The sequence below is a fragment of the Mustela nigripes genome, chromosome 1 (assembly GCF_022355385.1).
Source record: "Mustela nigripes isolate SB6536 chromosome 1, MUSNIG.SB6536, whole genome shotgun sequence".
Classification (NCBI taxonomy): Eukaryota; Metazoa; Chordata; class Mammalia; order Carnivora; family Mustelidae; genus Mustela; species Mustela nigripes.
In genome coordinates, this window is record NC_081557.1 from 186256531 (window position 1) to 186263632 (window position 7102).

At 37.6% G+C, this 7102-nt stretch overlaps 1 pseudogene; it reads left to right on the plus strand.

The window, feature by feature from the left end:
• Nucleotides 1-1648: 1648 nt before the first annotated feature.
• On the plus strand, nucleotides 1649-2467 carry LOC132014487 (glyceraldehyde-3-phosphate dehydrogenase-like; annotated as a pseudogene).
• Nucleotides 2468-7102: the final 4635 nt, after the last annotated feature.

The following is a 7102-nucleotide window of genomic DNA, read 5'->3' on the forward strand; positions in this document are numbered from 1 at the left end:
ACCGAGTCAAGTTGTCAGCTGACTCTGTGATTTCATCTCTGATATCCTGGATGTCTTTATAAAATAGAAACTGTCAAACACTATTTTAAAAACTGCATCTTGTATGGACTAGAAGGAAACAACTTCAAATGTACCAAGTTGCTGGAGGGGGGAGAAAATAATAACAAAATAAAAATCAAAGGAAAGCAAGTGCATATACTACACACACTCACCAATAACAACAAAACCAAAATCAAAATCCCCCAAAGTTCCCATTCAGAACATACTTATAGCCTGCACTCATTAGATCATCCAAGCAATTAAATAATAATAATACAATGTCAAATCAAACAACATGGGATGCCTGGGTGGCTCAGTTGGTTTAGCCTCTGCCTTCGGCTCAGGTCATGATCCCAGGGTCCTGGGATCCAGTCCAACCTCAGGCTCCTTGCTCAACAGGGAGCCTGCTTCTCTCTCTGCCTTTGCCTGTCACTCTGCCTGCTTGTGCTCTTTCTCTGTCTGACAAATAAATAAATAAAATATTTTTTAAAATCACACAACACAGTACACATTTACTACAAAAGAAATTAGTGTTATAATCAGTCTGAGAATGTAATATAATTAGTGTTTGGATGCTCAAAAAAAGTCATACACTCAGCAAACATAAATAATATGTATGAAACAAAAAATAAGCAGTCATAAATAAGAATGGTAAATAAGTGAAAGAGTAAATTAAGAAAACAGAATTAAAAAAAAAAAAGAAACCAGAATTTTTTTCTGATAAAAATTGTTTAATGGTGTGCCTGGGTGGCTCAGGGGGTTAAGCTGCTGCCTTCGGCTCGGGTCATGATCTCAGGGTCCTGAGATCGAGGCCCGCATCGGGCTCTCTGCTCGGCAGGAGCCTGCTTCCCTCTCTCTCTCTCTGCCTGCCTCTCCATCTACTTGTGATCTCTCTCTGTCAAATAAATAAATAAAATATTTTAAAAAAATAAAAATAAAAAATAAAAAATAAAAAAATTGTTTAATGAATGGACAAGTCTCTAAATAGTATTAGCCTTGTGTGACCTACATAATGAAAGTTACCTCTAAACCAGCATAAAGAAATTTTTATATATGCAACTTCATGCCTTGTTTCAGAATTCCCACAAAAGATATAAAAGATATTCAAATTAAAAAAAAATAACATCGGGGGTGCCTGGGTGGCTCAGTGGGTTGAGCCGCTGCCTTCGGCTCGGGTCATGATCTCAGGGTCCTGGGATCGAGCCCCGCATCGGGCTCTCTGCTCAGCAGGGAGCCTGCTTCCCTCTCTCTCTCTCTGCCTGCCTCTCCATCTACTTGTGATTTCTCTCTGTCAAATAAATAAATAAAATCTTAAAAAAAAAATCGTCAACATTTGAAGGAGAATAAGCAAGATGGTTCCAGAAATGATAGTTTCCTAAGATATAAAATTTAAAGCAAGTCACAAGCAGGGAAAATATATATACATATATATATGTATATATATGATATAATCTTTTATCTGGTCATATCAGAGTGAAACTGAAAAATAATGAAGATTAAAAGATTAAGTGGCAAAATTCATCTTCAAAAATACACAACAGGCTCTCTTCTCTTCCCTGTTCAAAAGCTGCATCTTCAGGTGCAGTGCCAGCCTTGTGCCCAAGACAGAATGGTGAAAGTTGGGGTGAACGGATTTGGTTGTATTTGGTGCCTGGTCACCAGGACTGCTTTAATTCTGGCAAAGTGGATATTGTCGTCATCAATGACCCTTTCATTGATCTCAACTATGTGGCCTACATATTCCAGTATGATTCTATCCATGGCAAATTCTACGGCACAGTCAAGGCTGAGAACGGGAAGCTTGTCATCAATGGAAAGTCCATCTCCATCTTCCAGGAGCAAGATCCCACCAACATCAAATGGTGCGATGCTGGTGCTGAGTATGTTGTGGAGTCCACTGGGGTCTTCACCATCCTGGAGAAGCCTGGAGCTCACTTGAAGGGCGGGGCCAAGAGGATCATTGTCTCCGCTCCTTTTGCTGATGCCCCCATGTTTGTGATGGGTGTGAATGATGAGAAGTATGACAACTCCCTCAAGATTGTCAACAATGCCTCCTGTATCATCAACTGCTTGGCTTCTCTGGTCAAGGTCATCCATGACAACTTTGGCATCATGGAGGGACTCATGACCACCTACCATGCCATCACTGCCACCCAGAAGACTATGGACTGCCCCTCTGGGAAGCTGTGGCATGATGGCTGAGGGGCTGCCCAGAACATCATCCCCGCTTCCACTGGTGTGGCCAAGATTGTAGGCAAAGTCATCCCTGAGCTGAATGGGAAGTTCACTGGCCTAGCCTTCCATCCCTACCACCAATGTGTCTGTTGTGGATCTGACCTGCTGCCTGGAGAAAGCTGCCAAATATGATGACATCAAGAAGGTGGTGAAGCAGGCATCAGAGGGCCCCCTCAAAGGCTTCTTGGGGTAGACTGAGGACCAGGTTGTCTCCTGTGACTTTAACAGTGACACCCACTCTTCTACCTTCAATGCGGGGGCTGGCATTGCTCTCAATGACCACTTTGTCAAGCTCATTTCCTGGTATGACCATGAATTTGGCTACAGCAACTGGGTGGTGTATGGTCCACATAACCTCCAAGATGTAAGAGCCCCCTGGACAACCAGCCCTAGCCAGAGGAAGAAGAAGAGAGAGGCCCTCAGCTGCTGGGGAATCCTTGTCCTAATTTATTCCCCAGAACACTGAAAATCTCCTAAACTCCACTGTTTTCATCCCAGACCCCTGAAGAAGGGGAGGCGTTTGGGGATCCCTACCTTGTCATGTACCGTCAATAAAGTATACTATAAACAGCCCCCTCCCCAAAAAATACACAACATACTTTGTATTGTCAATGATGGTATCTTGGAAGTACTGAGGGTAAATAATAGTCAACTTCAAGTTTAAAATTTAGTGGACATATCATTCAAGGTGAAAGTGGACATATCATTCAAAGTGAAAGCAAAATAAAGGTAGTTTTAGAGTACATGAAGATTTTAAAGCTTAAAAACACACTATATAATTTTAAAATAATTTCTTTTAGGAGAATGTTATGAAAGAAATGCAAAAAAAAAAGTAAATGATTAAATATTAGTAAATCTTACTGTTTAATAACAAAATTGTTGTTATTGAGTTTGATTTTTTAAAAAAGTAAAAAAACCCAACACTTTATAACATGTAAATAGATGAATCTGAGGACAGGGAATTTTGGAAATAAACATGCTACAAGTAATATACACTTGTTAGGTTACACTGGTTATGTTTAAAATGGCATTCAGGAGATTATAAAAATCAATTCTGCTACTTCAAAATTATCTGAAGGAAGTAAATGTGGAAACTTTCTCAATACAATAGAAGGCAGAGGGCACCAGGCTGGCTCAGTTGGTGGGGCATGTGACTCTTAATCTCAGGGCTTTAAATTTGAGCTCCATGCTGGGAGGAGAGATTACTTAAAAATGAACTCTTTAAAAAAAAAAAAAAAAAAAGAAAAGAATTGAAAGACGGGACAACAATGGAAAAAAAAATCAGTAGTCAAAAATTAAACAAACATAGTGCTAAGTATAAATATATAAATAACTATAAAATTATTGATAATCTATAGAAATAGATTAACAGACTACTTGAAGAAATAAAAATCTAGCTGAATACTTTAAAAACATTCTGTTTTAATTTTTTAATTTATAGGATGAGATTGGGGGGAATGAAAATCTATGGAACACACAAAAGAAAACTGGTACAAAATTATAACAGCAGAGACAAGATATAGTTAATGAAAAATGTGCTAATTTCAGCATATTAAACTTTTAAGAAGCAGCTAAGTTATCCTTAAACTAATTTTATAACATTAAATGTATTTATTTGTAAATAAGAAATGTCAAATTATGATTACATGTATTTGCTGGGGATTTTGGTCAGCTTATGATAAAATACATACATTTTTAAAATTTCCACTTTTATTGAAAATGAATATTTATAAGCCTTTTTTCTCAACTACATTTCATTTCCTGGATAATCAAGATAATTTTCAGGGATGTATTATGACTAGGGTGCTCATATAATTTATTATCTAAGCCGGAATACCTTTGACAGTGAAAGCAAAAACTGTTAATTACACTGGGACAATTTGAACTATCCAAGATTTATTACCATCCTGTTTTTAACTCTCATGGCTGGAATTTAGAGCACTTTTAATAACTTTAGAAATCCACTTTGTGGCTTGTTTACTAATTTTTTAAAATCGTGCCATTTATTTCAAAGATCAGCCTTGGTTTAAACATTTTATATTTAGAAGTGTTGTGACTCTGTTTTAGTTAGAATTTCTGACTTTTTTGTAGATGTTAGTCTTCTTGAACATCTTTGAAATTACTTCTTTTCAAGTCATTATCCACTTGTAAGATGAACTTCTCTTATATGATTTTTTGGCTTTTTCATCTAGGATTAAAGATTACTGAGCCGATACGTATAGTCTCATGAATAAATTTAATGTTTTACAGTGGCCTAATAAATGTGTTTGAAATTACAAACACTTCAGAGATGATTTTGAAAAGTCCTAACATGAACAATAATAATTTAAGTTCAGACAGTTCCTTAATACCATGAAACTCACTTACAGCAGCAAATAATTAGTGAACTCTCACACCAGGGAAGTGGAAGCAAAAACTGTCATTTTGAGGAAAGTATTTTTTCACCTTGTAAAATTGCCAGGTGGCCTACTCCGTTCCCTGCTTACATAAATGTTTAACAATTACATGTGGCTTTGAAGAAGCATTGTCTTTAAACTTTGTATTTTTACTAGTTGTTAAGCTTGCAGAATGTGAAAATACACTGCCTAGGTGACTTTGCGAATTTGCTATCACTTATGTCCACATGTACAGGGAGACAGTCTCCTCTACCTGGTTCCCTCTGAAGGGTGAAATTTCCAAAGCTCCTCAGAGACTGTCCATTCTGAGCTCTCTTGGGGGAGTTGCATTAACTGATCTCCTGAACATTGTGAGGCGGCCAATTCTAAAATCATTCCTTAGATCAGAGCTTTTAGAACCTTTTGTTTTCCTTTGAAAATTTAATCCTCTCTTCGCATGGGATCTACATGTAACTTTTTGATGTTTTCCTTACTTTCAGTCGTGCTCAGGTTTATCAAGCCGGGCTGCCTTAGACATTTACTGTGCTGCTTGCAAAAATGAGTGCCCCCATTTGAGTGAAATACTGCTAGTACTTTATTTGTCTTTGCACAACAGTAGGATCCTGAACTATAGTTTAGATCATATCATTTCCCTTTTCCAAAATTTTTCTGACTTCCCAGAAAAAATTGCAAATTTTTCAAGAGAAAAGCCTGCAATCTGATAGCAATCTCTCTTTTCTCTTTCATTTCCTGCCCATCTTCCAACACTGCCACCACACACTATCAACCAAACATGTTATAGACAAAGTTATAAACTTTGCAAAGAGTACTCAGATTTATTTTACCTGTGTAATGTCTCTTTGAGGAAATAGTCCAGATGCTGTCTCATTGTGTCTTCTGTGAGTTTCCAGTAACTTAGGACCTCTATCTTCAAGAAGTTATGATTTGTTCTAAATTACAAATGATTAGACATGAGAGTTTCTTCTCTTCCCATTCATTCTGGGGAATTAGAAAGATTATGTAGAATAGGGACAAATGATTTTATTATATTATTATTATATTATAATTGTATTAGCCTATTATTACTATGTCATGGTTTATCTTAATAATTCTTTTTTTTTAAGATTTTATTTATTTCTTTGACACAGAGAGAGAGATCACAAGTAGGCAGAGCAACAGGCAGAGACAGAGGAGAAGTAGGCTCCCTGCAGAGCAGAGAGCCAGACGGGGGCCTCAATCCCAGGACCCTGAGATCATGACCTAGCCAAAGGCAGAGGCTTTAACCCACTGAGCCACCCCAGGCGCCCCTATCTTAAAAATTCTTAATCAGATCTCAATCCCTGATTCAACTGAAGAACAAAGGATGTCATTTCCAGGTTTAAGGCCCGTAAAATATCTAAAGACTCCTTCAGACTCTACCAGGCACCCGCCTAGGAGTGCTGACTCCACACAGCTGTGTTCTGGCCATTGTCATCTGCTTGCCTCTTCCCTCAGCCAGCACAGTTGCTGACTCTCAGTCAGCCATAGGCAACTGGCATCTCTCAACGTTGTGCTGTGTGGCATCATCATTTTCACTTACATCCTTTGCCTCAGAGGCAGAATTTGGATAATTCGAGCAGAGACATGTAGACTTTCATGAATTTGGACTGGCAAAAGAATGTGGTTTTAATGGAGCACATTTTCAAAAGAAAAGCAGAACACATGTTCTGCAGCTGAACTTCACAGAGACCGTGGTTTAATGAAACAGTAGTAGCCACCTCTTCTATAGTCCCTCAGTAGCAACAAAATGGTGGCACCAACGGGAGAAAAATATAACCTTTCACACCTTTTTTTTTTCATTTTTAATATAAATCTATTACTTTTGGGGGAAAAAGGAATTGAGGAAATTATAATTCCCTAAAACCACTGTAAAAGGGGAAAAAGCAAAGTAATAAAATTATAGCTTCTATTTAATTCTCTGACACAGTCTCCATGTTAAATATATGATTTTTCATGAAAAAAAAAATAAGTTTAAGCATAGACTCCTACTCTCTATTCTTAATACTGTATCAGCAGCCCCATATATAAATAATCTCTTATTTCCTTGGGGACTAATTGGGGATTGTCTACTTGTCTGGCCGGCGGAGAGTAGGTCACACATTTTGTTTCAAGACTTGGTTTTATAGTTCTTTTCATGGAAGAATTTGTGTTTTTGTTCAGGTTTATTTATAAAGGGACTGTAGACAAATTAATGAAGTCCCATAACTCAGTGTCATACTGGTTGAGGAGTGTGAGGAGTGTGACCAAGTTTACTTCCTCTGCTGAAATTGTTGGGTGTGTCTGTCAATTTAAGGAAAGAAAAGTGGGTAAATCAATGGGTATCCCTGTTATTGTTCATATTGTTGTTAATTTGAGGATAAGTGGAGAAGAATCAGGGCCAGTATTTAGACCTTCTATTAGTACTAGAGTATATG